Source organism: Tenebrio molitor, chromosome 3 (assembly GCF_963966145.1).
Source record: "Tenebrio molitor chromosome 3, icTenMoli1.1, whole genome shotgun sequence".
Taxonomy (NCBI): domain Eukaryota; kingdom Metazoa; phylum Arthropoda; class Insecta; order Coleoptera; family Tenebrionidae; genus Tenebrio; species Tenebrio molitor.
Genome location: NC_091048.1, coordinates 14,269,016 through 14,292,932, shown reverse-complemented (window position 1 = coordinate 14,292,932; position 23,917 = coordinate 14,269,016). Strand labels below are relative to the sequence as shown.

Genomic DNA, 23,917 nt, shown 5'->3' with positions numbered 1-23,917 from the left:
GGAAAGTCCCACCATCTGGCTCATTCACATCTTGCAAAAGACCACCAGCGTACTACCCATGACGGAGAGGGGGTGCGAATTTACTTTTGTACATTTTCGTTAGTTTTAAGTTAGTTGATAAGTAAATGTAGACCAAGAAACATCAATACATCTTTGAACTAAGCTGAAGTATCTATTCTTATATAAAATCACGGTCCACATTGTGCGAAACCCCTACGCGTAACAAGAAAACACTCTCGGACACGCAATTGGCGTGTCATAGGTTCAAACTCCTGGGTACGGAAACATCCGTCATACTTCGTAGGAGGCAATTGAACCGAAACATTTTTTGGTCCTTCGAGCCGGATGTGTATCAAAAAGTAGTGCTTCAGTGCAATCAAAGTCCAGTGCAACAATCGAGCGCCCTCGCATCGAACCAGGGGTGCGATTCTCGAATAAATGCGAAGGCTATTCGTATGCGCAAAGTGGTCAAATGCGAGCGATTTGCCAGAATTGGTATTCTCGAACTACATTTTCGTTTGCGTACACCAAAATCTGCGAACGGAACGTTACGAGTGGTCCACTATCACTCGCAAGTAATTGCATGTGGTGTGCAAGTTCAATTCTAACCTAAAACTTAACCTCAGAGATAACTTCTAATCTTAAATAAGTGTATCTAATAAAAGCTTGAACAAGTGAACATTGTTGTTGTTACTGTATAAAACACAGATGTAATTCGCTTCAACCACTTTTAAGACAACAACTTCCCAGATTTCGAATATTGGGAAAAAATCGTGGGAATAAACATATAAAATCAAATTTTTGGTCATTTTAGACATGTTCAGGTCAGGCAGTTAAAAAGTAAAATAGACGTTTAATAAAGGGCATTTTAGTCCGATTAGGCAGAATTAATAATGCGGTTAGAATTATCTTAATTAAGCCAGAAATCATTTACAGATTGTTTCCTAAAAAGCGCCGCAAACCGTAGCTCCGTTATTTATTGTCCGATTTTAAAAAACAAAAAAGGTAATAAAATGGTTAAAAAGCACAACATTTTTTTTACATTGTTTAAAACCCAGCATCTGGGCCAAAACCACTCTCATCCATCGTTTCTCGATTTAGTTTAGTTTACCTAGCCTAAGGCCAGTTTATTGAAGGGAAATTAAGTTAATCGTAATCAAATGCGAGATTAACTGAACTCATGATCAGATTGAACCAATCGAAGTTTCGGATTTATGGGTTAATCATCATACATTGAAATTTAAGTCAAATTGAATATTTAATTTTCTTTCTATAAACTGGCCCTTAACCTATTACGTGAATAAAATTATAGTAATTATTACGTGGTTTTTACGTGACGTGTTATCTGGTTGGAGTTAGTAATGGGCAAATTTGTATAAAAAGATCGATTCAATGAATCGATTAATTTCGAAATGACCGATTCGATGAATCGGAATATCGATTCCGTAATAATAATTAATAACGGCTTAAGCACTTTTTTTTTTTACTTTCCAACACATTTTTTTTTTCTAATTTTGACATATAAACTGACACTTTTCAAAATTAATTGAGGTTGGGAAACGTCACACTTTTCGTAACTGGTTACGAAAAGTAAAATCTTTCCTAACTGGTTAGGAAAAATTTATTGTATCATCAATTTGACACTGTCATATTTTTTGTTTTTAAGCAAAATAACCGTGCCTACTTACCTACTTGATATTTTAACACAATAATAATTTATTATTAATGAAATTCATTACTTCGTTTAACGTTTGAAGAAACTTTTTTTTTGTCAAAATTAGAAAAAATCTTGTATGTAACACTTTAGGAAATGCAATTTTGTGTAACTCGTGTGATTTTGCGGGATCTCGCTGCGCTCGTCCCGCAAATATTCCACTCGTTACACAAAATAACGCATTTCCTAACTGGTTACATAAATAGCTATTTTGTAAATATGTAACTGGAAAGTGAAAAGTGATACAAGTTGCTATTTCTTTTTCCGTCATATCGGTGCGCGGAATCACACTTCGATTTTTGAAATTAGGGAATATTATTTTATAACAGTTCCTTTTTGTGTATTATGTTAACAACACTGGACATTTTGCATCGTTGCCACACTTCGCCACTGAAGTAAGATTTCGCATACGCAGTCAGTTACGATTCGAATGAGATGCAATTCGAGAATAACGAAGATAGTTGCGATGCGCAAATTCTTACACGCATTATATTCTATTCGCAAGTTTACGAGTGCTTTCGAGAATCGCACCCCAGGATCGTAATCGAGATTGCGACGAATCCATCTGCAGCCCCAGAGGTTCCCGAGGCAGCGACGACACCCCCCGTAGAGCAAAGGAAAGTGCAGGTCAGTGGCTTCCTTCTCATCCACATTTCTTATCATTCACCAACCCTCCAAATTGTGTGCATACCTCAAATCGCGGTTTGAAGTAAAAACCATCGTTTAGTCAGAACGAATTTAGTCATTAAGGCGGTTGGTTACATTACATAACGTTCGTACATAACTTTCAAAATGCCTGAGCCATCATTAGCTGCATTAATCAAAGGAAAAACCGCCGACCGAAAAGGTACCGTAAAAGCCGTATGGCAAAAAACGGGAATGGCATTTAAAAAAAAAAAAAATCTATCCTTATATGAAATCGCGGTCCACATTGTGCGAAACCCCTACGCGTAACAAGAAAACACTCTCGGACACGCAATTGGCGTGTCATAGGTTCAAACTCCTGGGTACGGAAACATCCGTCATACTTCGTAGGAGGCAATTGAACCGAAACAGCCTGTAAATCTATATTTTAATTTCTACACATAGGTATAGGGTGTCACATGTGAACATATAAGCCGTTCACGATTGTTTTAAACACGCAGCAAGCCAAGATATTTTTTTGTTAATTAGCGTCAGGTTCTGTCATATGACGTTTCGTTTTTAAATATTTGCATTGTTGTCAATTCCGTCATTAATTTAGTTAATAAGAATTTACCCAGAACTGCCCTACAAATATGTATGTTTCATTTCAATAAAACTTAACCCTCCACCACCCGGCGGCACGGCAATTTTGCCGGAGTACTATTGCGGGCAAAGACAGTGGGACATCAACGTCATTGTCTTGACTTTTAATGTGAAATAACCCTTATGTGATTCTAACCCTACTTTGAATTGATTGACGTTGTCATTAAGTATTGTAGGTTGTAGGGAATGATTGTAAGTAAGCACGTAGTGAATATTTATTTAGTGCAAAGTTCCAATCAAAATCTACCTTTATCAAAAGAAGAGAGCATTTGGAAAAGAAAAATAGGAGTATAAAATAAACTTTAAAACTGTCAGCTGGAATAGTGTCAAAAAAATGACAATAAAGCTTGAACTACATCGAATTTTTCAAAACTGACAGAAATTTGATGTCCCAGTTTTTTTGCCCGCAATAGAACAGTTGCGGCCGTTAAAAACTCAGACACTTTGACAACGCCAAACTTTTAGCTTTGTAAATGGTATTGAAAGTGACGTTTCTCAAAATGTCACTCAAACATTAGCAATGGCTCTTATACTCACACCGTCCCTCAGTCAAACACATTTTTGCAAATCAGATAATTGCGGCATTTCTAAAGTTACGCGCGATTCTGACCTAATATGTCAAACACTGACACTGATTTTATAATCCTTGATGAAAATCCTGTTTACGCTAATCAAATTTCGGAATTTATACAGAGTGTTTAAATCTTTCCTGTCTGAGATTACAACGGCCGCAACTGTAGTACATACACTATTACGGATAATACTAGCAAGTAATAGTGCAGTGCTTATCAACATAATTACCGGCGTCTCTCCACATTTTGACTTTTTTGTGTTTTATGTTCTGTGTCAATGTTAAGGAATTTCCTCACGATATGACATGAGTATAATAATATACCTTTTTAAATTTCAACTACCAATGTGTTTTCTAAGTCCAAAATTTTGAAATTTTTAAAAAGAGATTGCGGTACTATTCCCGTTGCTGAAATTATAAGTGGTAAAATCGATTTTTTTTCTAAACGCCAAAGATTTCTCATAGCAACGGAGAGTTCTAAATATTTATTAATTTTTGTATTATATATCTGTGTTATATTGTGTGAATTTGGAACAGCTATATCTAAAAAATATGCTTGCTTTTGTTGTTTATTTAAAATAATAATGTCTGGTCTGTTATGCTGAATATGAATGTCAGTTAAAACTGACGATCAAAATATAATTTGTAATTGTCATTTTCCAAACAACTTTCTGGTTTATAAATATAAAGTGGTTGTGTATCCTTTAATAAGTTGAATTAAACTGCTAAATTCATGTGTATAATTTTAGCGAATATATCATGACGTTTCTTATATTCGCTTTGAGCCAAACCAGTGCAAGAAGAAATGATGTGTTCAATAGTTTCCCCTTCAGTTCCGCAAATCCGCATATGTGTTTTTTATAATTTCTTGTATTTATAACACGATCTAATTATTTATTAAAATTTAACATAAAATAACATTTTTAATTTACAATGCGAAAATTTCCGATAATAATGCGGAATCTGGAAAAGTGCCCCGAATGCTTGCAGCGTTTCCACGTTGAATGGCAAGGGAAATCCTCTCAAAAAGGAATTTCTTAGATTTTGAATCCCCTGATTCCGCGATAAGTCGGTCTCCGATGACATTAATGAAATCTATTGTTTCTTTGCACCAAGGGCCTAAGGTTTCAAAGGCTAAACCTTTAAATATGTAGTTTGACGAAATAATTGAACGATATTTGTTATGTTTGCGTTTGCAAGCCATTTCAGCGGCAAAACCTGAAACTTCAGATGTTTTCAATACGTAACTGTCTGCAAGTGTATCTACGACAGTAACGTCCCAAACCAAAGGTTGACCTTTATTCCACGGTACTAAAGTCATCCCATCAGGGCGTTTTCCGTCATCACGAGATAGTCCGTTTGGTTCTAAAGTTGAATTAACATGAATAGAAGTCAAAGACCGGTTGATAATAGAATTAATTTCAGTGTGTCTTGAAAATCTACCACTGCTTTTGGAACAACTTAGACCGTGAATACCAATTTCATCAACTTTCGCATTGCATTTGCAAATATGAGGTGTACAAAGATTACAACCCAATCTTAAACCAATACAAACTTGGAAGGAAGTGTTATCTAAAAGAGTACCAATATTAGGAGAAGGTATTGCATGTAACCAAGATCCTGATTCTCTGCATTGCAAAGCCTTAAAACGAGCCAAGTCCCTAGATGAATTAAAGATTAAGTCATTGTCAATTATTCTTTTGATATTGATATTATCCCAGTTCTTTTGAAATTGTGGAATTGTTTGTCTTTCGTTCTCATTTTCTACATCCCAGACTGCTAAAGCTTCATCATAATGGTGAATAATAAGCTCATTATCCTTTGAATTTAGTAATTGAGAAACAAGCTTTTTAACACCATGAACTGAAGATAGGAAAGCAGGGAGGCAAATATCGGAAATGCGGCGAATTCCCAGTCCACCAAATCTAATCGGTAAAGTGGACTGACACCATTGTAAATCAGTTAAACGTAAATTAAGTATTTTTTCTAAAGAAGACTTTAAAGAAGAATCAATGGAATTAACGTAATTAGAAAATTTCCAAAAAGGAGTTGTTCTTAATAAAAAATTAAATTTTGGTATGAAAAGACAGTTCTTGATTAAGGTATAAGCCACGTGTCTGCTAAGAAATTCAGCTTTATTTAAAAGATTTTCAACTGTAATAATAGTTTTTTCGACAGTGTTTTTGAAGCCTTGGTCAAAGATTGGAGAGCCTAAACGAGATAAACTTCCTCGGTCACAAAATTTAATACCTGGTGCTAAATTTTGAAATTCCTTTATAACTTTTAAATCTGTGTCTCCAGAACAGCTAAAGATCTCGCATTTGTTAAAGTTTAATTCAAGACCAATTTTTCTGGATAAATTGATAACTTTCTTAAAGTCGGACAAAACTACTTCTGGGTAATCAGCTAGGGTTCCATCATCTAAATACCAAATATTCAGTTCAGAATTCAAAGATAAAATAATTGGTTGAATGGCAAGACTAAAAATCATAGGACCACAAGGATCTCCTTGTTGAGCTCCAACAGAAGAAGAAATTAAATGATCACCAAAAAATAAAGTTGAAGGATTCCTATAGCATTGATAAAGATAAGGGTAAAGAAGTGGGGTATGACATTGGACTTCTTTTAGAATACAATCTCGTTCGACTGAGTTAAATGCGTTTTTGAAATCTAATTTAAGAACAACTTTGCTACGGTTTAGGTCGTTATTTACAAAGGTACGTGTAGTATGAATTGCTGCTTCGCATCCTAGCTTAGTTGCCACTCCAAGTTGGTGTGGAGATAAATACGAATTTACAATATTACGACTTTGAAAACAAGCAAGCTTTGAAGTCAATCTTCGTAAACAGTTTCCTATAGCGATCGGTCTAATTCCTCCATCTTTCTTATGAAGGGCGCATAAAGACGCACCATATAATAAATGACAAATTTCTGAAGGAAGTTGGCCAGAGAATAAAAAATTGCACAGTTTTGTTAAAGCTCTTAGTGCCCGCTGACCTGCTTCGCCCGCTGATAAAGATATAATATCTTTTAAATATTGTGGTCTCATGCCATCTAAACCTGGTGAAGAACCGGCAGGAAAGGAATTGATAGCTTCTCGAACGTTTTGCTCATTAACTATTAAAGAAAAGTCTCCCGTTTTGAAAGCGTCTCGAAAAAAAAGTTCGCAAGATGGTGAAGGATGCTTTTTTTTTAATTTTTCAGCAACATCTTCATTGAATGAAGCTAATGAGTCATCCGAGGACAATAATTTAACAGCTCCTTTGATATCAAAATCGGCTACTTTTGCTTCCACTTTCTTAGCTAGTGATAAATGTGTTCGTCTCTTAGAAGATGTTCGTATTTGAGGTACTTCAAAATTAGAAAGATTTTCTTTTATATGCTTATTCAATGATTTATCAGATTTCTCGGCTACATTGAAAGCTCTATAAGAGAATAGCAAAAGATCCTCAAATGAAGCGATTGATTTGGTCGAAAGACAATTATTAATAATTGAACTTAATTTATCAGCAGCTAAATGTCTACAAGCTTTAGGCAATCTTCTAATAGTTGGTAGCTGCTGTTTTAAATTAATAAGCAATTTTGTGATAGAAACCGTTGAAGAGAAATTAAAAGAAGTTGGTAGGTTACTATTTGTATGATACTTATCTACGTGAATTTTCAATCTGGTATTATCCTTAAAAGATTTTCCAGGACACAAATTACAATTTAATCTTTGTTGTCCACTAGAATGATTATCTTGAGATCCGAATTGCTTCTCATAATCCGTGCAATTAAAATAAGTGTTATTAATTTCTTCAGTTTTCCTTCTTGTTTTATTAATTTCTGAAGAAAATGATTTTGACGAAAACGATTGGCTCATTAGTCCATGAATCCTTGATCTATGAATTTTAAGGCCCTTTTCCTTTTTGAAATCTCTGTTGCAGTCTTCACATCGAAAAACTAATTTTTCTGCAGAAATTTTATGACACTTTTTGACGTTTCCGAATTTATGTTCAAGATTAGCGTTCGAAGGACCTGCATCAGTTAAATCTTGATCACTTATTTTCCAATCTGTTGTTCGTAGACGAAATTTTGTGTCTTGAGGATATTTAAACTCAAGATAACTATTACTTTCTTCAAGAGAATTATCAAATGATGTTGACAGACGCATGGCACTAACACGATCTTGTATTGCAAATACATATAAAACCCTCAGTCTCAGGGTGAATATTTGATTTTTTAAGCCATGCATGAGAAGCCTGAATATTAATTTCTGGTTGTTCCAGTTCTTTAAAATATCTCCCATGTAAAGACTTCTGTTTTATATCTATTTGCTATAGTGTCAGGTATATTTGGCTCAACAATAATATCCCTAGTGCATTGATTATTTCCGGAAATTTTTTCGAATGCATTTCTAAAACGTATTAATTACGTTTTGGAAATGCATGAGAATAAAATTTTCGGATATTAATCAATGCACGAGGGCATATTCGGTAAGAAAATCGCAACGACACGGACATTATGCTTCTTCAATTATAAATTTTTAAATCGTACGACACTCATTAAAGACCAATAGAAAAATTAGTTCACGAGCCATAACCAAGACAACAACAAAATAAATGATTTTGATTGGCTGAAAAAATTTCCACTTATTAATCACAGTTAGGTTGGTCTACCTACAAAAAATTTCCAAGAAATTTTTTTGTTGCCATGGTTATGGCTCGTGAACTAATTTTTCTATTGGTCATTAATGAGTGTCGTACGATTTTCACTTAAATTTAGAGGTGTGTAACCTTTATCCGCTGAAACCAAAGCATTAAAAAAAGTGTTTTTCTAACACTAATATCTTATACTGTTTCCATGGTGCATTTGAGTTCACACCTTATGTTTCCCATAAAATACGCTTGTCTCTATAAGACACGTCGTCAATAGCAACGTATCTTATAGAGTCATAAAATACGCTCACACACATCATTCAAGTAACATTTTATTCATCATTTTTACAGTAATTATCACAAAAGTGAAAAGTACAATTATTGAATTGGAATTGCCATATTAGCTTCGTGCTCTTGTTCCTAACATCTTCTTCTTTAACTTCTGCTATTTCATCCAATGCAAGTGCCCGGCCATCGAAAATGGCAATCTTTACATTTTCTTCAAATGATTCTTGCCGTAGTGTGAATTAACTTTTAATGAAGTTCTACACGCTTACCCCATATCAAGAAAAGCCAAAATGACATCTTCCGTTACCTCCGTGATGCTTTTTTTTATTGTTCCGGCCTTGAAACGAAACATACACCTTTTCGTATGCACTTTTAGACTTCATTTGTAACAAATTGCCCCTTTTTTCTTATTTCTTCTGGAACGTTTTGGCACATTTCAACGATGAAAATTGTTTTTTTCCAAATTTGTTGATATTATTACCATAGTACCCACGGCAACCTCCGCATTTTGTGTATTGTGACGCGCCTCGAATAATTTCTGAATTTATTAAAATTTCTGATAAGATGTTAGTGTTAGAAAAAATCTTGAAGACAACGCGTGTTTTATAGTTTAAAAATCTCGATCTATTAAATCCTCGCTCCCTGCGGTCGCTCTGATTTAAACTACGATCTCGATTTTTAAATCGTCTATAAAACCCTTGTTGTCTTAATAGTTATATCACGAGCTCTATTGAGAAAATAATTTTTTAGTGAAGAAATTTGATTGTGTTGTAGAACTTCTAGATTTGAAAAACCCCTACCACCATTTTCGCGTGGTAAATTAAATCTTTCAATAGCAGATTTGGGGTGATGTTTACAAAATTTTGTAAAGAGAACTCTAGTTTGAATGTTTATATTCTGTAAATTAGGTTTCGACCATTTTATAGCACCAATAGAATAGGTCAACAATGGAACAGCATATGTATTAACTGCTTTAATTAAATTATTACCGTTTAATTTTGATTTTATAAGACATTTAATTCTTAAATAAAATTGTTTTTCTTCAAACGTCCGTAAATTATGACATTATCCTGCTGCATTGATAATGCTAAAGTGTCACTTCATTGTCATGGCATCTAACGAGCTGACGAGCGGCAGATAAATTTATTATCTCCGCTGGGGGCGCCCGTGAAGTTATTATCTCCGCTGATGAACGGCTGTAAATTAAACTAGCTAAATCATTGGAAATTCCTACCTAGTTTCTTAACATGTCTTAAATAATTTGTTATGAAGGTTTGAAGAAAAAATAGTATATGTTATTCGGAGCAAAAATGGTTTCATGTGCTTTGGCTGGTTTGTCTGCCTCACTGCGTTCGGCAGCCAATCTATCAGCCGCAGCACACAAAACTTAATTTTTGCTCCTCATAACATAATATACTATTTTCTAAATTTTCTTTTATAATTGATTGTTGAATATGATTTGATTGATTAATACCTAAATATTTATAAAATTCTCCTTTATTTAAATTTTTAATGATTTCTCCTTCTTTAGTTATACCGGGTGTCCACTCTCAAAGTCGAACATAGGCAATTAACACTGTGCATTCAGTTTATACATATTATGCCATTATTTCGATACATCAATAATATTAAAAAATTTAAAATTCTGGATTTAGGGAACACATTGGTAGTTGAAATTCAAAAAGGTATATTATTATACTCATGTCATATCGTGAGGAAACTTTTTAACATTGACACAGAACATAATACACAACAAAGTCAAAATGCGGAGGCGAGACGCCGGTAATTATGTTGATAAGCACTGCACTATTACTTGATAGTAATATCCGTAATAGTGTATGTACTCCGGCAAAATTGCCGTGCCACCGGGTGGTAAAGGGTTCAGAATATTAAAGAATTAAATTATAATATTAAAGTAATTAACAGTTTAAGCAGTTTTTATTAGATATAAATTCTTTGAAAAAAATTACAATGCAGTTCCTACCTTAGTTAATAATAAATCTAAATAATTTGCTGAATTTAAACTTCCCTTTATTTCAAATGTTATTAAAAATTGAGTTCTAGTAGGAATATTTACTCGAGAGTTTTCTTGAGCCCAATATTGCGTGTTTTGAACATTTGGTTCGTTATTTAGTGTAAAAGTAGATTCGTCTGTGAAGCAAATTGTCGACAGAAAGCGATGATCATTAGCACATCCTGTATTTCATAACAGGTTTCACTCTTACTTTCTTCATCAACAGCCAAAATCTGTTGATGACACTGTGTCTCGTAGGGATGATATTTGTACTTCCTGAGGATATTCAGTATCCGCGATTTACATAAACAAGGGAAATTTGTCTTAATCTGTATGGAGTAACTATTTATTTTTCCGTAAATAATTTTGACAGTATGTAATTTACCGAAATTCGCTGACTTAACCCAACAAATTACTAAATTTTTTGACAAATGCTGTTCAATTTGAAAATCATGTCATGTCATATTTAAAAATCGCAAAGTTTTAAATTAGTATTTTAAAATAAAAATAGCACCTTTAATAATCTTATCATTTCAAGCGCAATAATTTTATCCTTCTATAGATACCATTACCTTACCTGTAAGTTTAATTGGCGAGCAGGAAAAACGTTCAATACAATGTTAATTGCCTATGTTTGAGTTTGAGAATGCACAGGCTGTATATTCTAAATTTTCGTAATGACCGCGACATATTGGGTAGTATGCATAAGAATAAGCATTTGCTTATACTATATATTTGTCTTTTTCTATCTAATAGAGTCCATGTATTTCTATCTCTCACTAATACAAGTAAAAGCATTTGCTAATGGTTTATGCATATGACCCATTGATTGCGTTTTACACTTATCAATACCAAAACTCATCCCAATATCATTTGAGAAATTTTCAGTTGTTGTTAGTAAAGATAAAATGTGATTCATTTTAGATGCATAAAGTTTTATGTCATTCATATAAAGAAGGTGATTTAATTTGGATAGTGTGGTATATGTTATTAAGTCTAATATTGAAACCGTATCCAGTGCTATTTAATAGATTTGTCAAAGGATTAATGGCTAGACAAAACCATAATAGTTATTTTCGATATAAGTGCGCTGTCAGAGCACTTTTCAGGTATGAGGCCGAATTTTGAAGCACGAGGCCAAGTGCTGCAAAGCAGGCCGAATACCTGAAAACTGACAGCGCACGAATATTGAATAACATTTTTCGTGTCCGCTTATGCAAAGTCTTAAAAGACATTAATTTATTGTAAATTTTGAGGTTATCTTTGACAGATGTCAAGTTAGGTATATAACCGGGAAAGTTTATATATTTAATTATATACCACTTTCCCGGTTATATATCCCAGGAAACGAACACGAAAAGGACTTAAAGAATCACCTTGATAAATTCCCCGTTTAATTTGAATAGGCCTGGTTTTTAATTTAGTATTGTTTATTGATAAATTTAAAGTAGTTTTCCAAAATGTCATAACATGGGATAAAAAGTTAATTAAATTCAAATTAATTTTATAAATTTTAAGAATTTTAAGTAACCATGAATGTGGTACAAATTCATAGGCTTTTTGTAGTCTATGAATGCCGGATAAATATTTCCATTATTTTTTCTAGCTTGTTCCATTATTATCGTATCTATTATGAGTTGTTCTTTACAACCAAAAGACTCCTTAATACAACCTTTTTGTGCTTCATTAAGTATATTTAATTTTTGACAATGGTCATAAATTATTACTTTAATGCAGGATGTTATAATTTTATAAATTGTAGGCAAACATGTGATTGGCCTGTATTTTGATGGATTTTTAGTATCGGAATCTTTTGGTTTCAGATATGTTATACCATGTGCCAAAAACTCAGGAAATTTAAAATTTACAATTTTCCGATTATTGTTCCGCATGCGTTCAATTATTTAAAAAATGTAACAACCTGGGAGCAGTGTTCGGTTGAATTATAACCTAAAATAGATTTATTATGACAAATCACAATACTGCCAATTAAAATGTCAGATATTCATAGATAGTCCGAATTTGAAACAATCGTAAATGGTATATATTTCTAATAGATAAAACATGATTAAACTATCATGTCATTCATTGTCGTCAAGGCGAAAAGATAAAATTGTTTCAGTTTTTAGTACTCAGTGCAAATGTTACCTGATAGGTCACAAAATGATTAAGCGAATAAGTTACACGATACTAACAGTTTTGACTGGTAAGAAACTGCCCAATTAATTTTGAACACAATAGCTCATTCGTACAATTACAGTTGATCTACTCGCAACTTCTGACGACATAACAATGACATGGACTTCCCCAATATTTCCTAAACTGTATTCAAATCCACCAAATCTAATCGGTAAAGTGGACTGACACCATTGTAAATCAGTTAAACGTAAATTAAGTATTTTTTCTAAAGAAGACTTTAAAGAAGAATCAATGGAATTAACGTAATTAGAAAATTTCCAAAAAGGAGTTGTTCTTAATAAAAAATTAAATTTTGGTATGAAAAGACAGTTCTTGATTAAGGTATAAGCCACGTGTCTGCTAAGAAATTCAGCTTTATTTAAAAGATTTTCAACTGTAATAATAGTTTTTTCGACAGTGTTTTTGAAGCCTTGGTCAAAGATTGGAGAGCCTAAACGAGATAAACTTCCTCGGTCACAAAATTTAATACCTGGTGCTAAATTTTGAAATTCCTTTATAACTTTTAAATCTGTGTCTCCAGAACAGCTAAAGATCTCGCATTTGTTAAAGTTTAATTCAAGACCAATTTTTCTGGATAAATTGATAACTTTCTTAAAGTCGGACAAAACTACTTCTGGGTAATCAGCTAGGGTTCCATCATCTAAATACCAAATATTCAGTTCAGAATTCAAAGATAAAATAATTGGTTGAATGGCAAGACTAAAAATCATAGGACCACAAGGATCTCCTTGTTGAGCTCCAACAGAAGAAGAAATTAAATGATCACCAAAAAATAAAGTTGAAGGATTCCTATAGCATTGATAAAGATAAGGGTAAAGAAGTGGGGTATGACATTGGACTTCTTTTAGAATACAATCTCGTTCGACTGAGTTAAATGCGTTTTTGAAATCTAATTTAAGAACAACTTTGCTACGGTTTAGGTCGTTATTTACAAAGGTACGTGTAGTATGAATTGCTGCTTCGCATCCTAGCTTAGTTGCCACTCCAAGTTGGTGTGGAGATAAATACGAATTTACAATATTACGACTTTGAAAACAAGCAAGCTTTGAAGTCAATCTTCGTAAACAGTTTCCTATAGCGATCGGTCTAATTCCTCCATCTTTCTTATGAAGGGCGCATAAAGACGCACCATATAATAAATGACAAATTTCTGAAGGAAGTTGGCCAGAGAATAAAAAATTGCACAGTTTTGTTAAAGCTCTTAGTGCCCGCTGACCTGCTTCGCCCGCTGATAAAGATATAATATCTTTTAAATATTGTGGTCTCATGCCATCTAAACCTGGTGAAGAACCGGCAGGAAAGGAATTGATAGCTTCTCGAACGTTTTGCTCATTAACTATTAAAGAAAAGTCTCCCGTTTTGAAAGCGTCTCGAAAAAAAAGTTCGCAAGATGGTGAAGGATGCTTTTTTTTTAATTTTTCAGCAACATCTTCATTGAATGAAGCTAATGAGTCATCCGAGGACAATAATTTAACAGCTCCTTTGATATCAAAATCGGCTACTTTTGCTTCCACTTTCTTAGCTAGTGATAAATGTGTTCGTCTCTTAGAAGATGTTCGTATTTGAGGTACTTCAAAATTAGAAAGATTTTCTTTTATATGCTTATTCAATGATTTATCAGATTTCTCGGCTACATTGAAAGCTCTATAAGAGAATAGCAAAAGATCCTCAAATGAAGCGATTGATTTGGTCGAAAGACAATTATTAATAATTGAACTTAATTTATCAGCAGCTAAATGTCTACAAGCTTTAGGCAATCTTCTAATAGTTGGTAGCTGCTGTTTTAAATTAATAAGCAATTTTGTGATAGAAACCGTTGAAGAGAAATTAGAAGAAGTTGGTAGGTTACTATTTGTATGATACTTATCTACGTGAATTTTCAATCTGGTATTATCCTTAAAAGATTTTCCAGGACACAAATTACAATTTAATCTTTGTTGTCCACTAGAATGATTATCTTGAGATCCGAATTGCTTCTCATAATCCGTGCAATTAAAATAAGTGTTATTAATTTCTTCAGTTTTCCTTCTTGTTTTATTAATTTCTGAAGAAAATGATTTTGACGAAAACGATTGGCTCATTAGTCCATGAATCCTTGATCTATGAATTTTAAGGCCCTTTTCCTTTTTGAAATCTCTGTTGCAGTCTTCACATCGAAAAACTAATTTTTCTGCAGAAATTTTATGACACTTTTTGACGTTTCCGAATTTATGTTCAAGATTAGCGTTCGAAGGACCTGCATCAGTTAAATCTTGATCACTTATTTTCCAATCTGTTGTTCGTAGACGAAATTTTGTGTCTTGAGGATATTTAAACTCAAGATAACTATTACTTTCTTCAAGAGAATTATCAAATGATGTTGACAGACGCATGGCACTAACACGATCTTGTATTGCAAATACATATAAAACCCTCAGTCTCAGGGTGAATATTTGATTTTTTAAGCCATGCATGAGAAGCCTGAATATTAATTTCTGGTTGTTCCAGTTCTTTAAAATATCTCCCATGTAAAGACTTCTGTTTTATATCTATTTGCTATAGTGTCAGGTATATTTGGCTCAACAATAATATCCCTAGTGCATTGATTATTTCCGGAAATTTTTTCGAATGCATTTCTAAAACGTATTAATTACGTTTTGGAAATGCATGAGAATAAAATTTTCGGATATTAATCAATGCACGAGGGCATATTCGGTAAGAAAATCGCAACGACACGGACATTATGCTTCTTCAATTATAAATTTTTAAATCGTACGACACTCATTAAAGACCAATAGAAAAATTAGTTCACGAGCCATAACCAAGACAACAACAAAATAAATGATTTTGATTGGCTGAAAAAATTTCCACTTATTAATCACAGTTAGGTTGGTCTACCTACAAAAAATTTCCAAGAAATTTTTTTGTTGCCATGGTTATGGCTCGTGAACTAATTTTTCTATTGGTCATTAATGAGTGTCGTACGATTTTCACTTAAATTTAGAGGTGTGTAACCTTTATCCGCTGAAACCAAAGCATTAAAAAAAGTGTTTTTCTAACACTAATATCTTATACTGTTTCCATGGTGCATTTGAGTTCACACCTTATGTTTCCCATAAAATACGCTTGTCTCTATAAGACACGTCGTCAATAGCAACGTATCTTATAGAGTCATAAAATACGCTCACACACATCATTCAAGTAACATTTTATTCATCATTTTTACAGTAATTATCACAAAAGTGAAAAGTACAATTATTGAATTGGAATTGCCATATTAGCTTCGTGCTCTTGTTCCTAACATCTTCTTCTTTAACTTCTGCTATTTCATCCAATGCAAGTGCCCGGCCATCGAAAATGGCAATCTTTACATTTTCTTCAAATGATTCTTGCCGTAGTGTGAATTAACTTTTAATGAAGTTCTACACGCTTACCCCATATCAAGAAAAGCCAAAATGACATCTTCCGTTACCTCCGTGATGCTTTTTTTTATTGTTCCGGCCTTGAAACGAAACATACACCTTTTCGTATGCACTTTTAGACTTCATTTGTAACAAATTGCCCCTTTTTTCTTATTTCTTCTGGAACGTTTTGGCACATTTCAACGATGAAAATTGTTTTTTTCCAAATTTGTTGATATTATTATCATAGTACCCACGGCAACCTCCGCATTTTGTGTATTGTGACGCGCCTCGAATAATTTCTGAATTTATTAAAATTTCTGATAAGATGTTAGTGTTAGAAAAAATCTTGAAGACAACGCGTGTTTTATAGTTTAAAAATCTCGATCTATTAAATCCTCGCTCCCTGCGGTCGCTCTGATTTAAACTACGATCTCGATTTTTAAATCGTCTATAAAACCCTTGTTGTCTTAATAGTTATATCACGAGCTCTATTGAGAAAATAATTTTTTAGTGAAGAAATTTGATTGTGTTGTAGAACTTCTAGATTTGAAAAACCCCTACCACCATTTTCGCGTGGTAAATTAAATCTTTCAATAGCAGATTTGGGGTGATGTTTACAAAATTTTGTAAAGAGAACTCTAGTTTGAATGTTTATATTCTGTAAATTAGGTTTCGACCATTTTATAGCACCAATAGAATAGGTCAACAATGGAACAGCATATGTATTAACTGCTTTAATTAAATTATTACCGTTTAATTTTGATTTTATAAGACATTTAATTCTTAAATAAAATTGTTTTTCTTCAAACGTCCGTAAATTATGACATTATCCTGCTGCATTGATAATGCTAAAGTGTCACTTCATTGTCATGGCATCTAACGAGCTGACGAGCGGCAGATAAATTTATTATCTCCGCTGGGGGCGCCCGTGAAGTTATTATCTCCGCTGATGAACGGCTGTAAATTAAACTAGCTAAATCATTGGAAATTCCTACCTAGTTTCTTAACATGTCTTAAATAATTTGTTATGAAGGTTTGAAGAAAAAATAGTATATGTTATTCGGAGCAAAAATGGTTTCATGTGCTTTGGCTGGTTTGTCTGCCTCACTGCGTTCGGCAGCCAATCTATCAGCCGCAGCACACAAAACTTAATTTTTGCTCCTCATAACATAATATACTATTTTCTAAATTTTCTTTTATAATTGATTGTTGAATATGATTTGATTGATTAATACCTAAATATTTATAAAATTCTCCTTTATTTAAATTTTTAATGATTTCTCCTTCTTTAGTTATACCGGGTGTCCACTCTCAAAGTCGAACATAGGCAATTAACACTGTGCATTCAGTTTATACATATTATGCCATTATTTCGATACATCAATAATATTAAAAAATTTAAAATTCTGGATTTAGGGAACACATTGGTAGTTGAAATTCAAAAAGGTATATTATTATACTCATGTCATATCGTGAGGAAACTTTTTAACATTGACACAGAACATAATACACAACAAAGTCAAAATGCGGAGGCGAGACGCCGGTAATTATGTTGATAAGCACTGCACTATTACTTGATAGTAATATCCGTAATAGTGTATGTACTCCGGCAAAATTGCCGTGCCACCGGGTGGTAAAGGGTTCAGAATATTAAAGAATTAAATTATAATATTAAAGTAATTAACAGTTTAAGCAGTTTTTATTAGATATAAATTCTTTGAAAAAAATTACAATGCAGTTCCTACCTTAGTTAATAATAAATCTAAATAATTTGCTGAATTTAAACTTCCCTTTATTTCAAATGTTATTAAAAATTGAGTTCTAGTAGGAATATTTACTCGAGAGTTTTCTTGAGCCCAATATTGCGTGTTTTGAACATTTGGTTCGTTATTTAGTGTAAAAGTAGATTCGTCTGTGAAGCAAATTGTCGACAGAAAGCGATGATCATTAGCACATCCTGTATTTCATAACAGGTTTCACTCTTACTTTCTTCATCAACAGCCAAAATCTGTTGATGACACTGTGTCTCGTAGGGATGATATTTGTACTTCCTGAGGATATTCAGTATCCGCGATTTACATAAACAAGGGAAATTTGTCTTAATCTGTATGGAGTAACTATTTATTTTTCCGTAAATAATTTTGACAGTATGTAATTTACCGAAATTCGCTGACTTAACCCAACAAATTACTAAATTTTTTGACAAATGCTGTTCAATTTGAAAATCATGTCATGTCATATTTAAAAATCGCAAAGTTTTAAATTAGTATTTTAAAATAAAAATAGCACCTTTAATAATCTTATCATTTCAAGCGCAATAATTTTATCCTTCTATAGATACCATTACCTTACCTGTAAGTTTAATTGGCGAGCAGGAAAAACGTTCAATACAATGTTAATTGCCTATGTTTGAGTTTGAGAATGCACAGGCTGTATATTCTAAATTTTCGTAATGACCGCGACATATTGGGTAGTATGCATAAGAATAAGCATTTGCTTATACTATATATTTGTCTTTTTCTATCTAATAGAGTCCATGTATTTCTATCTCTCACTAATACAAGTAAAAGCATTTGCTAATGGTTTATGCATATGACCCATTGATTGCGTTTTACACTTATCAATACCAAAACTCATCCCAATATCATTTGAGAAATTTTCAGTTGTTGTTAGTAAAGATAAAATGTGATTCATTTTAGATGCATAAAGTTTTATGTCATTCATATAAAGAAGGTGATTTAATTTGGATAGTGTGGTATATGTTATTAAGTCTAATATTGAAACCGTATCCAGTGCTATTTAATAGATTTGTCAAAGGATTAATGGCTAGACAAAACCATAATAGTTATTTTCGATATAAGTGCGCTGTCAGAGCACTTTTCAGGTATGAGGCCGAATTTTGAAGCACGAGGCCAAGTGCTGCAAAGCAGGCCGAATACCTGAAAACTGACAGCGCACGAATATTGAATAACATTTTTCGTGTCCGCTTATGCAAAGTCTTAAAAGACATTAATTTATTGTAAATTTTGAGGTTATCTTTGACAGATGTCAAGTTAGGTATATAACCGGGAAAGTTTATATATTTAATTATATACCACTTTCCCGGTTATATATCCCAGGAAACGAACACGAAAAGGACTTAAAGAATCACCTTGATAAATTCCCCGTTTAATTTGAATAGGCCTGGTTTTTAATTTAGTATTGTTTATTGATAAATTTAAAGTAGTTTTCCAAAATGTCATAACATGGGATAAAAAGTTAATTAAATTCAAATTAATTTTATAAATTTTAAGAATTTTAAGTAACTATGAATGTGGTACAAATTCATAGGCTTTTTGTAGTCTATGAATGCCGGATAAATATTTCCATTATTTTTTCTAGCTTGTTCCATTATTATCGTATCTATTATGAGTTGTTCTTTACAACCAAAAGACTCCTTAATACAACCTTTTTGTGCTTCATTAAGTATATTTAATTTTTGACAATGGTCATAAATTATTACTTTAATGCAGGATGTTATAATTTTATAAATTGTAGGCAAACATGTGATTGGCCTGTATTTTGATGGATTTTTAGTATCGGAATCTTTTGGTTTCAGATATGTTATACCATGTGCCAAAAACTCAGGAAATTTAAAATTTACAATTTTCCGATTATTGTTCCGCATGCGTTCAATTATTTAAAAAATGTAACAACCTGGGAGCAGTGTTCGGTTGAATTATAACCTAAAATAGATTTATTATGACAAATCACAATACTGCCAATTAAAATGTCAGATATTCATAGATAGTCCGAATTTGAAACAATCGTAAATGGTATATATTTCTAATAGATAAAACATGATTAAACTATCATGTCATTCATTGTCGTCAAGGCGAAAAGATAAAATTGTTTCAGTTTTTAGTACTCAGTGCAAATGTTACCTGATAGGTCACAAAATGATTAAGCGAATAAGTTACACGATACTAACAGTTTTGACTGGTAAGAAACTGCCCAATTAATTTTGAACACAATAGCTCATTCGTACAATTACAGTTGATCTACTCGCAACTTCTGACGACATAACAATGACATGGACTTCCCCAATATTTCCTAAACTGTATTCAAATCCACCAAATCTAATCGGTAAAGTGGACTGACACCATTGTAAATCAGTTAAACGTAAATTAAGTATTTTTTCTAAAGAAGACTTTAAAGAAGAATCAATGGAATTAACGTAATTAGAAAATTTCCAAAAAGGAGTTGTTCTTAATAAAAAATTAAATTTTGGTATGAAAAGACAGTTCTTGATTAAGGTATAAGCCACGTGTCTGCTAAGAAATTCAGCTTTATTTAAAAGATTTTCAACTGTAATAATAGTTTTTTCGACAGTGTTTTTGAAGCCTTGGTCAAAGATTGGAGAGCCTAAACGAGATAAACTTCCTCGGTCACAAAATTTAATACCTGGTGCTAAATTTTGAAATTCCTTTATAACTTTTAAATCTGTGTCTCCAGAACAGCTAAAGATCTCGCATTTGTTAAAGTTTAATTCAAGACCAATTTTTCTGGATAAATTGATAACTTTCTTAAAGTCGGACAAAACTACTTCTGGGTAATCAGCTAGGGTTCCATCATCTAAATACCAAATATTCAGTTCAGAATTCAAAGATAAAATAATTGGTTGAATGGCAAGACTAAAAATCATAGGACCACAAGGATCTCCTTGTTGAGCTCCAACAGAAGAAGAAATTAAATGATCACCAAAAAATAAAGTTGAAGGATTCCTATAGCATTGATAAAGATAAGGGTAAAGAAGTGGGGTATGACATTGGACTTCTTTTAGAATACAATCTCGTTCGACTGAGTTAAATGCGTTTTTGAAATCTAATTTAAGAACAACTTTGCTACGGTTTAGGTCGTTATTTACAAAGGTACGTGTAGTATGAATTGCTGCTTCGCATCCTAGCTTAGTTGCCACTCCAAGTTGGTGTGGAGATAAATACGAATTTACAATATTACGACTTTGAAAACAAGCAAGCTTTGAAGTCAATCTTCGTAAACAGTTTCCTATAGCGATCGGTCTAATTCCTCCATCTTTCTTATGAAGGGCGCATAAAGACGCACCATATAATAAATGACAAATTTCTGAAGGAAGTTGGCCAGAGAATAAAAAATTGCACAGTTTTGTTAAAGCTCTTAGTGCCCGCTGACCTGCTTCGCCCGCTGATAAAGATATAATATCTTTTAAATATTGTGGTCTCATGCCATCTAAACCTGGTGAAGAACCGGCAGGAAAGGAATTGATAGCTTCTCGAACGTTTTGCTCATTAACTATTAAAGAAAAGTCTCCCGTTTTGAAAGCGTCTCGAAAAAAAAGTTCGCAAGATGGTGAAGGATGCTTTTTTTTTAATTTTTCAGCAACATCTTCATTGAATGAAGCTAATGAGTCATCCGAGGACAATAATTTAACAGCTCCTTTGATATCAAAATCGGCTACTTTTGCTTCCACTTTCTTAGCTAGTGATAAATGTGTTCGTCTCTTAGAAGATGTTCGTATTTGAGGTACTTCAAAATTAGAAAGATTTTCTTTTATATGCTTATTCAATGATTTATCAGATTTCTCGGCTACATTGAAAGCTCTATAAGAGAATAGCAAAAGATCCTCAAATGAAGCGATTGATTTGGTCGAAAGACAATTATTAATAATTGAACTTAATTTATCAGCAGCTAAATGTCTACAAGCTTTAGGCAATCTTCTAATAGTTGGTAGCTGCTGTTTTAAATTAATAAGCAATTTTGTGATAGAAACCGTTGAAGAGAAATTAGAAGAAGTTGGTAGGTTACTATTTGTATGATACTTATCTACGTGAATTTTCAATCTGGTATTATCCTTAAAAGATTTTCCAGGACACAAATTACAATTTAATCTTTGTTGTCCACTAGAATGATTATCTTGAGATCCGAATTGCTTCTCATAATCCGTGCAATTAAAATAAGTGTTATTAATTTCTTCAGTTTTCCTTCTTGTTTTATTAATTTCTGAAGAAAATGATTTTGACGAAAACGATTGGCTCATTAGTCCATGAATCCTTGATCTATGAATTTTAAGGCCCTTTTCCTTTTTGAAATCTCTGTTGCAGTCTTCACATCGAAAAACTAATTTTTCTGCAGAAATTTTATGACACTTTTTGACGTTTCCGAATTTATGTTCAAGATTAGCGTTCGAAGGACCTGCATCAGTTAAATCTTGATCACTTATTTTCCAATCTGTTGTTCGTAGACGAAATTTTGTGTCTTGAGGATATTTAAACTCAAGATAACTATTACTTTCTTCAAGAGAATTATCAAATGATGTTGACAGACGCATGGCACTAACACGATCTTGTATTGCAAATACATATAAAACCCTCAGTCTCAGGGTGAATATTTGATTTTTTAAGCCATGCATGAGAAGCCTGAATATTAATTTCTGGTTGTTCCAGTTCTTTAAAATATCTCCCATGTAAAGACTTCTGTTTTATATCTATTTGCTATAGTGTCAGGTATATTTGGCTCAACAATAATATCCCTAGTGCATTGATTATTTCCGGAAATTTTTTCGAATGCATTTCTAAAACGTATTAATTACGTTTTGGAAATGCATGAGAATAAAATTTTCGGATATTAATCAATGCACGAGGGCATATTCGGTAAGAAAATCGCAACGACACGGACATTATGCTTCTTCAATTATAAATTTTTAAATCGTACGACACTCATTAAAGACCAATAGAAAAATTAGTTCACGAGCCATAACCAAGACAACAACAAAATAAATGATTTTGATTGGCTGAAAAAATTTCCACTTATTAATCACAGTTAGGTTGGTCTACCTACAAAAAATTTCCAAGAAATTTTTTTGTTGCCATGGTTATGGCTCGTGAACTAATTTTTCTATTGGTCATTAATGAGTGTCGTACGATTTTCACTTAAATTTAGAGGTGTGTAACCTTTATCCGCTGAAACCAAAGCATTAAAAAAAGTGTTTTTCTAACACTAATATCTTATACTGTTTCCATGGTGCATTTGAGTTCACACCTTATGTTTCCCATAAAATACGCTTGTCTCTATAAGACACGTCGTCAATAGCAACGTATCTTATAGAGTCATAAAATACGCTCACACACATCATTCAAGTAACATTTTATTCATCATTTTTACAGTAATTATCACAAAAGTGAAAAGTACAATTATTGAATTGGAATTGCCATATTAGCTTCGTGCTCTTGTTCCTAACATCTTCTTCTTTAACTTCTGCTATTTCATCCAATGCAAGTGCCCGGCCATCGAAAATGGCAATCTTTACATTTTCTTCAAATGATTCTTGCCGTAGTGTGAATTAACTTTTAATGAAGTTCTACACGCTTACCCCATATCAAGAAAAGCCAAAATGACATCTTCCGTTACCTCCGTGATGCTTTTTTTTATTGTTCCGGCCTTGAAACGAAACATACACCTTTTCGTATGCACTTTTAGACTTCATTTGTAACAAATTGCCCCTTTTTTCTTATTTCTTCTGGAACGTTTTGGCACATTTCAACGATGAAAATTGTTTTTTTCCAAATTTGTTGATATTATTATCATAGTACCCACGGCAACCTCCGCATTTTGTGTATTGTGACGCGCCTCGAATAATTTCTGAATTTATTAAAATTTCTGATAAGATGTTAGTGTTAGAAAAAATCTTGAAGACAACGCGTGTTTTATAGTTTAAAAATCTCGATCTATTAAATCCTCGCTCCCTGCGGTCGCTCTGATTTAAACTACGATCTCGATTTTTAAATCGTCTATAAAACCCTTGTTGTC

The 23,917-nt window shown here is 32.9% G+C and overlaps 2 long non-coding RNA genes across 2 annotated transcripts; both read right to left on the bottom strand.

Annotated features, from left to right (window-relative positions):
• Positions 1-15,878: 15,878 nt before the first annotated feature.
• Positions 15,879-16,559, bottom strand: LOC138126407 (uncharacterized). The gene is made up of 2 exons (XR_011157801.1): positions 16,124-16,559; positions 15,879-16,065 (listed from the first exon to the last, which is right to left on the bottom strand). It is a non-coding gene; the product is annotated as an uncharacterized lncRNA (long non-coding RNA).
• A 6,682-nt stretch (positions 16,560-23,241) lies between these two features.
• LOC138126443 (uncharacterized) lies at positions 23,242-23,917 on the bottom strand. Its single transcript, XR_011157821.1, has 2 exons — positions 23,481-23,917; positions 23,242-23,422 (listed from the first exon to the last, which is right to left on the bottom strand). It is a non-coding gene; the product is annotated as an uncharacterized lncRNA (long non-coding RNA).